The 12,500-nt window shown below is 37.0% G+C and overlaps 17 non-coding genes and 1 pseudogene across 17 annotated transcripts; all 18 read right to left on the bottom strand.

Annotated features, from left to right (window-relative positions):
- Nucleotides 1-62: 62 nt before the first annotated feature.
- LOC132136295 (5S ribosomal RNA) lies at nucleotides 63-171 on the bottom strand (annotated as a pseudogene).
- Nucleotides 172-776: 605 nt separating this feature from the next.
- LOC132135072 (5S ribosomal RNA) lies at nucleotides 777-895 on the bottom strand. The gene has a single exon (XR_009430035.1). It is a non-coding gene; the product is annotated as a 5S ribosomal RNA (ribosomal RNA).
- A 602-nt stretch (nucleotides 896-1,497) lies between these two features.
- Nucleotides 1,498-1,616, bottom strand: LOC132135071 (5S ribosomal RNA). Its single transcript, XR_009430034.1, has one exon. It is a non-coding gene; the product is annotated as a 5S ribosomal RNA (ribosomal RNA).
- A 605-nt stretch (nucleotides 1,617-2,221) lies between these two features.
- On the bottom strand, nucleotides 2,222-2,340 carry LOC132135371 (5S ribosomal RNA). Its single transcript, XR_009430319.1, has one exon. It is a non-coding gene; the product is annotated as a 5S ribosomal RNA (ribosomal RNA).
- A 626-nt stretch (nucleotides 2,341-2,966) lies between these two features.
- LOC132135815 (5S ribosomal RNA) lies at nucleotides 2,967-3,085 on the bottom strand. Its single transcript, XR_009430737.1, has one exon. It is a non-coding gene; the product is annotated as a 5S ribosomal RNA (ribosomal RNA).
- A 602-nt stretch (nucleotides 3,086-3,687) lies between these two features.
- On the bottom strand, nucleotides 3,688-3,806 carry LOC132135070 (5S ribosomal RNA). Its single transcript, XR_009430033.1, has one exon. It is a non-coding gene; the product is annotated as a 5S ribosomal RNA (ribosomal RNA).
- Nucleotides 3,807-4,421: 615 nt separating this feature from the next.
- Nucleotides 4,422-4,540, bottom strand: LOC132135814 (5S ribosomal RNA). The gene has a single exon (XR_009430736.1). It is a non-coding gene; the product is annotated as a 5S ribosomal RNA (ribosomal RNA).
- A 495-nt stretch (nucleotides 4,541-5,035) lies between these two features.
- Nucleotides 5,036-5,154, bottom strand: LOC132135069 (5S ribosomal RNA). The gene has a single exon (XR_009430032.1). It is a non-coding gene; the product is annotated as a 5S ribosomal RNA (ribosomal RNA).
- Nucleotides 5,155-5,778: 624 nt separating this feature from the next.
- On the bottom strand, nucleotides 5,779-5,897 carry LOC132135813 (5S ribosomal RNA). The gene has a single exon (XR_009430735.1). It is a non-coding gene; the product is annotated as a 5S ribosomal RNA (ribosomal RNA).
- Nucleotides 5,898-6,499: 602 nt separating this feature from the next.
- On the bottom strand, nucleotides 6,500-6,618 carry LOC132135068 (5S ribosomal RNA). The gene has a single exon (XR_009430031.1). It is a non-coding gene; the product is annotated as a 5S ribosomal RNA (ribosomal RNA).
- A 601-nt stretch (nucleotides 6,619-7,219) lies between these two features.
- On the bottom strand, nucleotides 7,220-7,338 carry LOC132135812 (5S ribosomal RNA). The gene has a single exon (XR_009430734.1). It is a non-coding gene; the product is annotated as a 5S ribosomal RNA (ribosomal RNA).
- Nucleotides 7,339-7,940: 602 nt separating this feature from the next.
- Nucleotides 7,941-8,059, bottom strand: LOC132135854 (5S ribosomal RNA). Its single transcript, XR_009430773.1, has one exon. It is a non-coding gene; the product is annotated as a 5S ribosomal RNA (ribosomal RNA).
- A 604-nt stretch (nucleotides 8,060-8,663) lies between these two features.
- LOC132135811 (5S ribosomal RNA) lies at nucleotides 8,664-8,782 on the bottom strand. Its single transcript, XR_009430733.1, has one exon. It is a non-coding gene; the product is annotated as a 5S ribosomal RNA (ribosomal RNA).
- Nucleotides 8,783-9,383: 601 nt separating this feature from the next.
- LOC132135066 (5S ribosomal RNA) lies at nucleotides 9,384-9,502 on the bottom strand. The gene has a single exon (XR_009430030.1). It is a non-coding gene; the product is annotated as a 5S ribosomal RNA (ribosomal RNA).
- A 602-nt stretch (nucleotides 9,503-10,104) lies between these two features.
- On the bottom strand, nucleotides 10,105-10,223 carry LOC132135065 (5S ribosomal RNA). The gene has a single exon (XR_009430029.1). It is a non-coding gene; the product is annotated as a 5S ribosomal RNA (ribosomal RNA).
- A 494-nt stretch (nucleotides 10,224-10,717) lies between these two features.
- LOC132135295 (5S ribosomal RNA) lies at nucleotides 10,718-10,836 on the bottom strand. Its single transcript, XR_009430245.1, has one exon. It is a non-coding gene; the product is annotated as a 5S ribosomal RNA (ribosomal RNA).
- Nucleotides 10,837-11,444: 608 nt separating this feature from the next.
- Nucleotides 11,445-11,563, bottom strand: LOC132135810 (5S ribosomal RNA). Its single transcript, XR_009430732.1, has one exon. It is a non-coding gene; the product is annotated as a 5S ribosomal RNA (ribosomal RNA).
- Nucleotides 11,564-12,169: 606 nt separating this feature from the next.
- LOC132135063 (5S ribosomal RNA) lies at nucleotides 12,170-12,288 on the bottom strand. The gene has a single exon (XR_009430027.1). It is a non-coding gene; the product is annotated as a 5S ribosomal RNA (ribosomal RNA).
- Nucleotides 12,289-12,500: the final 212 nt, after the last annotated feature.

The following is a 12,500-nucleotide window of genomic DNA, read 5'->3' as shown; positions in this document are numbered from 1 at the left end:
CTATTTAAAGATCAGCCACTATAACCGCCAGTGCATTATATAAGTAGAGAAGGAAACCTAAAAGCTTACAGCACCTGGTATTCCCAGGCGGTCTCCCATCCAAGTACTAACCAGGCCCAAACCTGCTTAGCTTCCGAGATCAGGCATAGCCAGGCTGGTATGGCCGTAAGCGAAGGAGGCTGCAAAGAGAGGGCTATTTAAAGATCAGCCACTATAATCGGTATTTCCAAGCAGTCTCCCATCCAAGTACTAACTGGGCCCAAACCTGCTTAGATTCTGAGATTGGGCATTGACTCTTTATTTATTTAATTTTTTTTTGTGCAAATTTATTACATAATTACTGAAAATTTCCAAAAGTACTAACCAGGCCCAAACCTGTTTCGGTTTTCTAAGACTGGGCATTGACTCTTTTTTTTTTTTTTTTTTTTTTTTCTAGATTATTAGACAATTAATGAAAAGTTCCAAAACTACTAAACAGGCCCAAACCTGTTTCGGTTTTCTAAGACTGGGCATTGACTCTTTTTTTTTTTTTTTTTTTTTTGCTAGATTATTAGACAATTAGTGAAAAGTTCCAAAACTACTAAACAGGCCCAAACCTGTTTCGGTTTTCTAAGACTGGGCATTGACTCTTTTTTTTTTTTTTTTTTTTTATTTATGCAAAACTCTTAGATAATTACTGAAAAATTCCAAAAGTACTGGGCTGCAAAGAGAGGGCTATTTAAAGATCAGCCACTATAACCGCCAGTGCATTATATAAGTAGAGAAGGAAACCTAAAAGCTTACAGCACCTGGTATTCCCAGGCGGTCTCCCATCCAAGTACTAACCAGGCCCAAACCTGCTTAGCTTCCGAGATCAGACGAGATCGGGCATAGCCAGGCTGGTATGGCCGTAAGCGAAGGAGGCTGCAAAGAGAGGGCTATTTAAAGATCAGCCACTATAATCGGTATTTCCAAGCAGTCTCCCATCCAAGTACTAACTGGGCCCAAACCTGCTTAGATTCTGAGATTGGGCATTGACTCTTTATTTATTTAAATTTTTTTTTTGCAAATTTATTACATAATTACTGAAAATTTCCAAAAGTACTAACCAGGCCCAAACCTGTTTCGGTTTTCTAAGACTGGGCATTGACTCTTTTTTTTTTTTTTTTTTTTGCTAGATTATTAGACAATTAATGAAAAGTTCCAAAACTACTAAACAGGCCCAAACCTGTTTCGGTTTTCTAAGACTGGGCATTGACTCTTTTTTTTTTTTTTTTTTTTTTGCTAGATTATTAGACAATTAGTGAAAAGTTCCAAAACTACTAAACAGGCCCAAACCTGTTTCGGTTTTCTAAGACTGGGCATTGACTCTTTTTTTTTTTTTTTTTTTTTATTTATGCAAAACTCTTAGATAATTACTGAAAAATTCCAAAAGTACTGGGCTGCAAAGAGAGGGCTATTTAAAGATCAGCCACTATAACCGCCAGTGCATTATATAAGTAGAGAAGGAAACCTAAAAGCTTACAGCACCTGGTATTCCCAGGCGGTCTCCCATCCAAGTACTAACCAGGCCCAAACCTGCTTAGCTTCCGAGATCAGACGAGATCGGGCATAGCCAGGCTGGTATGGCCGTAAGCGAAGGAGGCTGCAAAGAGAGGGCTATTTAAAGATCAGCCACTATAATCGGTATTTCCAAGCAGTCTCCCATCCAAGTACTAACTGGGCCCAAACCTGCTTAGATTCTGAGATTGGGCATTGACTCTTTATTTATTTAATTTTTTTTTTTGCAAATTTATTACATAATTACTGAAAATTTCCAAAAGTACTAACCAGGCCCAAACCTGTTTCGGTTTTCTAAGACTGGGCATTGACTCTTTTTTTTTTTTTTTTTTTTTTGCTAGATTATTAGACAATTAATGAAAAGTTCCAAAACTACTAAACAGGCCCAAACCTGTTTCGGTTTTCTAAGACTGGGCATTGACTCTTTTTTTTTTTTTTTTTTTTTTGCTAGATTATTAGACAATTAGTGAAAAGTTCCAAAACTACTAAACAGGCCCAAACCTGTTTCGGTTTTCTAAGACTGGGCATTGACTCTTTTTTTTTTTTTTTTTTTTTTATTTATGCAAAACTCTTAGATAATTACTGAAAAATTCCAAAAGTACTGGGCTGCAAAGAGAGGGCTATTTAAAGATCAGCCACTATAACCGCCAGTGCATTATATAAGTAGAGAAGGAAACCTAAAAGCTTACAGCACCTGGTATTCCCAGGCGGTCTCCCATCCAAGTACTAACCAGGCCCAAACCTGCTTAGCTTCCGAGATCAGACGAGATCAGGCATAGCCAGGCTGGTATGGCCGTAAGCGAAGGAGGCTGCAAAGAGAGGGCTATTTAAAGATCAGCCACTATAATCGGTATTTCCAAGCAGTCTCCCATCCAAGTACTAACTGGGCCCAAACCTGCTTAGATTCTGAGATTGGGCATTGACTCTTTATTTATTCAATTTTTTTTTTTGCAAATTTATTACATAATTACTGAAAATTTCCAAAAGTACTAACCAGGCCCAAACCTGTTTCGGTTTTCTAAGACTGGGCATTGACTCTTTTTTTTTTTTTTTTTTTTTTTTTTTTTTTTTTTTTTTTTTTTTGCTGGATTATTAGACAATTAATGAAAAGTTCCAAAACTACTAAACAGGCCCAAACCTGTTTCGGTTTTCTAATACTGGGCATTGACTTTTTTTTTTTTTTTTTTTTTTTTGCTAGATTATTAGACAATTAGTGAAAAGTTCCAAAACTACTAAACAGGCCCAAACCTGTTTCGGTTTTCTAAGACTGGGCATTGACTCTTTTTTTTTTTTTTTTTTTTATTTATGCAAAACTCTTAGATAATTACTGAAAAATTCCAAAAGTACTGGGCTGCAAAGAGAGGGCTATTTAAAGATCAGCCACTATAACCGCCAGTGCATTATATAAGTAGAGAAGGAAACCTAAAAGCTTACAGCACCTGGTATTCCCAGGCGGTCTCCCATCCAAGTACTAACCAGGCCCAAACCTGCTTAGCTTCCGAGATCAGACAAGATCGGGCATAGCCAGGCTGGTATGGCCGTAAGCAAAGGAGGCTGCAAGGAGAGGGCTATTTAAAGATCAGCCACTATAATCGGTATTTCCAAGCAGTCTCCCATCCAAGTACTAACTGGGCCCAAACCTGCTTAGATTCTGAGATTGGGCATTGACTCTTTATTTATTTAATTTTTTTTTTTGCAAATTTATTACATAATTACTGAAAATTTCCAAAAGTACTAACCAGGCCCAAACCTGTTTCGGTTTTCTAAGACTGGGCATTGACTCTTTTTTTTTTTTTTTTTTTTCTAGATTATTAGACAATTAATGAAAAGTTCCAAAACTACTAAACAGGCCCAAACCTGTTTCGGTTTTCTAATACTGGGCATTGACTCTTTTTTTTTTTTTTTTTTTTTTTGCTAGATTATTAGACAATTAGTGAAAAGTTCCAAAACTACTAAACAGGCCCAAACCTGTTTCGGTTTTCTAAGACTGGGCATTGACTCTTTTTTTTTTTTTTTTTTTTTATTTATGCAAAACTCTTAGATAATTACTGAAAAATTCCAAAAGTACTGGGCTGCAAAGAGAGGGCTATTTAAAGATCAGCCACTATAACCGCCAGTGCATTATATAAGTAGAGAAGGAAACCTAAAAGCTTACAGCACCTGGTATTCCCAGGCGGTCTCCCATCCAAGTACTAACCAGGCCCAAACCTGCTTAGCTTCCGAGATCAGACGAGATCGGGCATAGCCAGGCTGGTATGGCCGTAAGCGAAGGAGGCTGCAAAGAGAGGGCTATTTAAAGATCAGCCACTATAATCGGTATTTCCAAGCAGTCTCCCATCCAAGTACTAACTGGGCCCAAACCTGCTTAGATTCTGAGATTGGGCATTGACTCTTTATTTATTTAATTTTTTTTTTTGCAAATTTATTACATAATTACTGAAAATTTCCAAAAGTACTAACCAGGCCCAAACCTGTTTCGGTTTTCTAAGACTGGGCATTGACTCTTTTTTTTTTTTTTTTTTTTTTTTTTTTTTTGCTGGATTATTAGACAATTAATGAAAAGTTCCAAAACTACTAAACAGGCCCAAACCTGTTTCGGTTTTCTAATACTGGGCATTGACTCTTTTTTTTTTTTTTTTTTTTTTTTTGCTAGATTATTAGACAATTAGTGAAAAGTTCCAAAACTACTAAACAGGCCCAAACCTGTTTCGGTTTTCTAAGACTGGGCATTGACTCTTTTTTTTTTTTTTTTTTTTATTTATGCAAAACTCTTAGATAATTACTGAAAAATTCCAAAAGTACTGGGCTGCAAAGAGAGGGCTATTTAAAGATCAGCCACTATAACCGCCAGTGCATTATATAAGTAGAGAAGGAAACCTAAAAGCTTACAGCACCTGGTATTCCCAGGCGGTCTCCCATCCAAGTACTAACCAGGCCCAAACCTGCTTAGCTTCCGAGATCAGACAAGATCGGGCATAGCCAGGCTGGTATGGCCGTAAGCAAAGGAGGCTGCAAGGAGAGGGCTATTTAAAGATCAGCCACTATAATCGGTATTTCCAAGCAGTCTCCCATCCAAGTACTAACTGGGCCCAAACCTGCTTAGATTCTGAGATTGGGCATTGACTCTTTATTTATTTAATTTTTTTTTTTGCAAATTTATTACATAATTACTGAAAATTTCCAAAAGTACTAACCAGGCCCAAACCTGTTTCGGTTTTCTAAGACTGGGCATTGACTCTTTTTTTTTTTTTTTTTTTTTTTTCTAGATTATTAGACAATTAATGAAAAGTTCCAAAACTACTAAACAGGCCCAAACCTGTTTCGGTTTTCTAAGACTGGGCATTGACTCTTTTTTTTTTTTTTTTTTTTTATTTATGCAAAACTCTTAGATAATTACTGAAAAATTCCAAAAGTACTGGGCTGCAAAGAGAGGGCTATTTAAAGATCAGCCACTATAACCGCCAGTGCATTATATAAGTAGAGAAGGAAACCTAAAAGCTTACAGCACCTGGTATTCCCAGGCGGTCTCCCATCCAAGTACTAACCAGGCCCAAACCTGCTTAGCTTCCGAGATCAGACGAGATCGGGCATAGCCAGGCTGGTATGGCCGTAAGCGAAGGAGGCTGCAAAGAGAGGGCTATTTAAAGATCAGCCACTATAATCGGTATTTCCAAGCAGTCTCCCATCCAAGTACTAACTGGGCCCAAACCTGCTTAGATTCTGAGATTGGGCATTGACTCTTTATTTATTTATTTTTTTTTTTTGCAAATTTATTACATAATTACTGAAAATTTCCAAAAGTACTAACCAGGCCCAAACCTGTTTCGGTTTTCTAAGACTGGGCATTGACTCTTTTTTTTTTTTTTTTTTTTTTTTTTTTTTTTTTTTTTTTTTTGCTGGATTATTAGACAATTAATGAAAAGTTCCAAAACTACTAAACAGGCCCAAACCTGTTTCGGTTTTCTAATACTGGGCATTGACTTTTTTTTTTTTTTTTTTTTTTTTGCTAGATTATTAGACAATTAGTGAAAAGTTCCAAAACTACTAAACAGGCCCAAACCTGTTTCGGTTTTCTAAGACTGGGCATTGACTCTTTTTTTTTTTTTTTTTTTTATTTATGCAAAACTCTTAGATAATTACTGAAAAATTCCAAAAGTACTGGGCTGCAAAGAGAGGGCTATTTAAAGATCAGCCACTATAACCGCCAGTGCATTATATAAGTAGAGAAGGAAACCTAAAAGCTTACAGCACCTGGTATTCCCAGGCGGTCTCCCATCCAAGTACTAACCAGGCCCAAACCTGCTTAGCTTCCGAGATCAGACAAGATCGGGCATAGCCAGGCTGGTATGGCCGTAAGCAAAGGAGGCTGCAAGGAGAGGGCTATTTAAAGATCAGCCACTATAATCGGTATTTCCAAGCAGTCTCCCATCCAAGTACTAACTGGGCCCAAACCTGCTTAGATTCTGAGATTGGGCATTGACTCTTTATTTATTTAATTTTTTTTTTTGCAAATTTATTACATAATTACTGAAAATTTCCAAAAGTACTAACCAGGCCCAAACCTGTTTCGGTTTTCTAAGACTGGGCATTGACTCTTTTTTTTTTTTTTTTTTTTCTAGATTATTAAACAATTAATGAAAAGTTCCAAAACTACTAAACAGGCCCAAACCTGTTTCGGTTTTCTAATACTGGGCATTGACTCTTTTTTTTTTTTTTTTTTTTTTTGCTAGATTATTAGACAATTAGTGAAAAGTTCCAAAACTACTAAACAGGCCCAAACCTGTTTCGGTTTTCTAAGACTGGGCATTGACTCTTTTTTTTTTTTTTTTTTTTTATTTATGCAAAACTCTTAGATAATTACTGAAAAATTCCAAAAGTACTGGGCTGCAAAGAGAGGGCTATTTAAAGATCAGCCACTATAACCGCCAGTGCATTATATAAGTAGAGAAGGAAACCTAAAAGCTTACAGCACCTGGTATTCCCAGGCGGTCTCCCATCCAAGTACTAACCAGGCCCAAACCTGCTTAGCTTCCGAGATCAGACGAGATCGGGCATAGCCAGGCTGGTATGGCCGTAAGCGAAGGAGGCTGCAAAGAGAGGGCTATTTAAAGATCAGCCACTATAATCGGTATTTCCAAGCAGTCTCCCATCCAAGTACTAACTGGGCCCAAACCTGCTTAGATTCTGAGATTGGGCATTGACTCTTTATTTATTTAATTTTTTTTTTTGCAAATTTATTACATAATTACTGAAAATTTCCAAAAGTACTAACCAGGCCCAAACCTGTTTCGGTTTTCTAAGACTGGGCATTGACTCTTTTTTTTTTTTTTTTTTTTCTAGATTATTAGACAATTAATGAAAAGTTCCAAAACTACTAAACAGGCCCAAACCTGTTTCGGTTTTCTAATACTGGGCATTGACTCTTTTTTTTTTTTTTTTTTTTTTTGCTAGATTATTAGACAATTAGTGAAAAGTTCCAAAACTACTAAACAGGCCCAAACCTGTTTCGGTTTTCTAAGACTGGGCATTGACTCTTTTTTTTTTTTTTTTTTTTATTTATGCAAAACTCTTAGATAATTACTGAAAAATTCCAAAAGTACTGGGCTGCAAAGAGAGGGCTATTTAAAGATCAGCCACTATAACCGCCAGTGCATTATATAAGTAGAGAAGGAAACCTAAAAGCTTACAGCACCTGGTATTCCCAGGCGGTCTCCCATCCAAGTACTAACCAGGCCCAAACCTGCTTAGCTTCCGAGATCAGACAAGATCGGGCATAGCCAGGCTGGTATGGCCGTAAGCAAAGGAGGCTGCAAGGAGAGGGCTATTTAAAGATCAGCCACTATAATCGGTATTTCCAAGCAGTCTCCCATCCAAGTACTAACTGGGCCCAAACCTGCTTAGATTCTGAGATTGGGCATTGACTCTTTATTTATTTAATTTTTTTTTTTGCAAATTTATTACATAATTACTGAAAATTTCCAAAAGTACTAACCAGGCCCAAACCTGTTTCGGTTTTCTAAGACTGGGCATTGACTCTTTTTTTTTTTTTTTTTTTTCTAGATTATTAGACAATTAATGAAAAGTTCCAAAACTACTAAACAGGCCCAAACCTGTTTCGGTTTTCTAATACTGGGCATTGACTCTTTTTTTTTTTTTTTTTTTTTTTGCTAGATTATTAGACAATTAGTGAAAAGTTCCAAAACTACTAAACAGGCCCAAACCTGTTTCGGTTTTCTAAGACTGGGCATTGACTCTTTTTTTTTTTTTTTTTTTTTATTTATGCAAAACTCTTAGATAATTACTGAAAAATTCCAAAAGTACTGGGCTGCAAAGAGAGGGCTATTTAAAGATCAGCCACTATAACCGCCAGTGCATTATATAAGTAGAGAAGGAAACCTAAAAGCTTACAGCACCTGGTATTCCCAGGCGGTCTCCCATCCAAGTACTAACCAGGCCCAAACCTGCTTAGCTTCCGAGATCAGACGAGATCTGGCATAGCCAGGCTGGTATGGCCGTAAGCGAAGGAGGCTGCAAAGAGAGGGCTATTTAAAGATCAGCCACTATAATCGGTATTTCCAAGCAGTCTCCCATCCAAGTACTAACTGGGCCCAAACCTGCTTAGATTCTGAGATTGGGCATTGACTCTTTATTTATTTATTTATTTTTTTTGCAAATTTATTACATAATTACTGAAAATTTCCAAAAGTACTAACCAGGCCCAAACCTGTTTCGGTTTTCTAAGACTGGGCATTGACTCTTTTTTTTTTTTTTTTTTTTTGCTAGATTATTAGACAATTAATGAAAAGTTCCAAAACTACTAAACAGGCCCAAACCTGTTTCGGTTTTCTAAGACTGGGCATTGACTCTTTTTTTTTTTTTTTTTTTTTTGCTAGATTATTAGACAATTAGTGAAAAGTTCCAAAACTACTAAACAGGCCCAAACCTGTTTCGGTTTTCTAAGACTGGGCATTGACTCTTTTTTTTTTTTTTTTTTTTTTATTTATGCAAAACTCTTAGATAATTACTGAAAAATTCCAAAAGTACTGGGCTGCAAAGAGAGGGCTATTTAAAGATCAGCCACTATAACCGCCAGTGCATTATATAAGTAGAGAAGGAAACCTAAAAGCTTACAGCACCTGGTATTCCCAGGCGGTCTCCCATCCAAGTACTAACCAGGCCCAAACCTGCTTAGCTTCCGAGATCAGACAAGATCGGGCATAGCCAGGCTGGTATGGCCGTAAGCAAAGGAGGCTGCAAGGAGAGGGCTATTTAAAGATCAGCCACTATAATCGGTATTTCCAAGCAGTCTCCCATCCAAGTACTAACTGGGCCCAAACCTGCTTAGATTCTGAGATTGGGCATTGACTCTTTATTTATTTAATTTTTTTTTTTGCAAATTTATTACATAATTACTGAAAATTTCCAAAAGTACTAACCAGGCCCAAACCTGTTTCGGTTTTCTAAGACTGGGCATTGACTCTTTTTTTTTTTTTTTTTTTTCTAGATTATTAGACAATTAATGAAAAGTTCCAAAACTACTAAACAGGCCCAAACCTGTTTCGGTTTTCTAATACTGGGCATTGACTCTTTTTTTTTTTTTTTTTTTTTTTGCTAGATTATTAGACAATTAGTGAAAAGTTCCAAAACTACTAAACAGGCCCAAACCTGTTTCGGTTTTCTAAGACTGGGCATTGACTCTTTTTTTTTTTTTTTTTTTTATTTATGCAAAACTCTTAGATAATTACTGAAAAATTCCAAAAGTACTGGGCTGCAAAGAGAGGGCTATTTAAAGATCAGCCACTATAACCGCCAGTGCATTATATAAGTAGAGAAGGAAACCTAAAAGCTTACAGCACCTGGTATTCCCAGGCGGTCTCCCATCCAAGTACTAACCAGGCCCAAACCTGCTTAGCTTCCGAGATCAGACGAGATCGGGCATAGCCAGGCTGGTATGGCCGTAAGCGAAGGAGGCTGCAAAGAGAGGGCTATTTAAAGATCAGCCACTATAATCGGTATTTCCAAGCAGTCTCCCATCCAAGTACTAACTGGGCCCAAACCTGCTTAGATTCTGAGATTGGGCATTGACTCTTTATTTATTTAATTTTTTTTTTTGCAAATTTATTACATAATTACTGAAAATTTCCAAAAGTACTAACCAGGCCCAAACCTGTTTCGGTTTTCTAAGACTGGGCATTGACTCTTTTTTTTTTTTTTTTTTTTGCTAGATTATTAGACAATTAATGAAAAGTTCCAAAACTACTAAACAGGCCCAAACCTGTTTCGGTTTTCTAAGACTGGGCATTGACTCTTTTTTTTTTTTTTTTTTTTTTGCTAGATTATTAGACAATTAGTGAAAAGTTCCAAAACTACTAAACAGGCCCAAACCTGTTTCGGTTTTCTAAGACTGGGCATTGACTCTTTTTTTTTTTTTTTTTTTTTATTTATGCAAAACTCTTAGATAATTACTGAAAAATTCCAAAAGTACTGGGCTGCAAAGAGAGGGCTATTTAAAGATCAGCCACTATAACCGCCAGTGCATTATATAAGTAGAGAAGGAAACCTAAAAGCTTACAGCACCTGGTATTCCCAGGCGGTCTCCCATCCAAGTACTAACCAGGCCCAAACCTGCTTAGCTTCCGAGATCAGACGAGATCGGGCATAGCCAGGCTGGTATGGCCGTAAGCGAAGGAGGCTGCAAAGAGAGGGCTATTTAAAGATCAGCCACTATAATCGGTATTTCCAAGCAGTCTCCCATCCAAGTACTAACTGGGCCCAAACCTGCTTAGATTCTGAGATTGGGCATTGACTCTTTATTTATTTAATTTTTTTTTTTGCAAATTTATTACATAATTACTGAAAATTTCCAAAAGTACTAACCAGGCCCAAACCTGTTTCGGTTTTCTAAGACTGGGCATTGACTCTTTTTTTTTTTTTTTTTTTTTTTGCTAGATTATTAGACAATTAGTGAAAAGTTCCAAAACTACTAAACAGGCCCAAACCTGTTTCGGTTTTCTAAGACTGGGCATTGACTCTTTTTTTTTTTTTTTTTTTTATTTATGCAAAACTCTTAGATAATTACTGAAAAATTCCAAAAGTACTGGGCTGCAAAGAGAGGGCTATTTAAAGATCAGCCACTATAACCGCCAGTGCATTATATAAGTAGAGAAGGAAACCTAAAAGCTTACAGCACCTGGTATTCCCAGGCGGTCTCCCATCCAAGTACTAACCAGGCCCATACCTGCTTAGCTTCCGAGATCAGACGAGATCGGGCATAGCCAGGCTGGTATGGCCGTAAGCGAAGGAGGCTGCAAAGAGAGGGCTATTTAAAGATCAGCCACTATAATCGGTATTTCCAAGCAGTCTCCCATCCAAGTACTAACTGGGCCCAAACCTGCTTAGATTCTGAGATTGGGCATTGACTCTTTATTTATTTAATTTTTTTTTTTGCAAATTTATTACATAATTACTGAAAATTTCCAAAAGTACTAACCAGGCCCAAACCTGTTTCGGTTTTCTAAGACTGGGCATTGACTCTTTTTTTTCTTTTTTTTTTTTTTTTTGCTGGATTATTAGACAATTAATGAAAAGTTCCAAAACTACTAAACAGGCCCAAACCTGTTTCGGTTTTCTAATACTGGGCATTGACTCTTTTTTTTTTTTTTTTTTTTTTTGCTAGATTATTAGACAATTAGTGAAAAGTTCCAAAACTACTAAACAGGCCCAAACCTGTTTCGGTTTTCTAAGACTGGGCATTGACTCTTTTTTTTTTTTTTTTTTTTATTTATGCAAAACTCTTAGATAATTACTGAAAAATTCCAAAAGTACTGGGCTGCAAAGAGAGGGCTATTTAAAGATCAGCCACTATAACCGCCAGTGCATTATATAAGTAGAGAAGGAAACCTAAAAGCTTACAGCACCTGGTATTCCCAGGCGGTCTCCCATCCAAGTACTAACCAGGCCCAAACCTGCTTAGCTTCCGAGATCAGACAAGATCGGGCATAGCCAGGCTGGTATGGCCGTAAGCAAAGGAGGCTGCAAGGAGAGGGCTATTTAAAGATCAGCCACTATAATCGGTATTTCCAAGCAGTCTCCCATCCAAGTACTAACTGGGCCCAAACCTGCTTAGATTCTGAGATTGGGCATTGACTCTTTATTTATTTAATTTTTTTTTTTGCAAATTTATTACATAATTACTGAAAATTTCCAAAAGTACTAACCAGGCCCAAACCTGTTTCGGTTTTCTAAGACTGGGCATTGACTCTTTTTTTTTTTTTTTTTTTTTTTTCTAGATTATTAGACAATTAATGAAAAGTTCCAAAACTACTAAACAGGCCCAAACCTGTTTCGGTTTTCTAATACTGGGCATTGACTCTTTTTTTTTTTTTTTTTTTTTTTGCTAGATTATTAGACAATTAGTGAAAAGTTCCAAAACTACTAAACAGGCCCAAACCTGTTTCGGTTTTCTAAGACTGGGCATTGACTCTTTTTTTTTTTTTTTTTTTTTATTTATGCAAAACTCTTAGATAATTACTGAAAAATTCCAAAAGTACTGGGCTGCAAAGAGAGGGCTATTTAAAGATCAGCCACTATAACCGCCAGTGCATTATATAAGTAGAGAAGGAAACCTAAAAGCTTACAGCACCTGGTATTCCCAGGCGGTCTCCCATCCAAGTACTAACCAGGCCCAAACCTGCTTAGCTTCCGAGATCAGACGAGATCGGGCATAGCCAGGCTGGTATGGCCGTAAGCGAAGGAGGCTGCAAAGAGAGGGCTATTTAAAGATCAGCCACTATAATCGGTATTTCCAAGCAGTCTCCCATCCAAGTACTAACTGGGCCCAAACCTGCTTAGATTCTGAGATTGGGCATTGACTCTTTATTTATTTAATTTTTTTTTTTGCAAATTTATTACATAATTACTGAAAATTTCCAAAAGTACTAACCAGGCCCAAACCTGTTTCG

The sequence above is a fragment of the Carassius carassius genome, unplaced genomic scaffold (genome assembly GCF_963082965.1).
Source record: "Carassius carassius unplaced genomic scaffold, fCarCar2.1 SCAFFOLD_60, whole genome shotgun sequence".
NCBI lineage: Eukaryota > Metazoa > Chordata > Actinopteri > Cypriniformes > Cyprinidae > Carassius > Carassius carassius.
The sequence above is the reverse complement of the archived record's forward strand: the minus strand, read 5'-3'. Positions and strand labels throughout refer to the sequence as shown.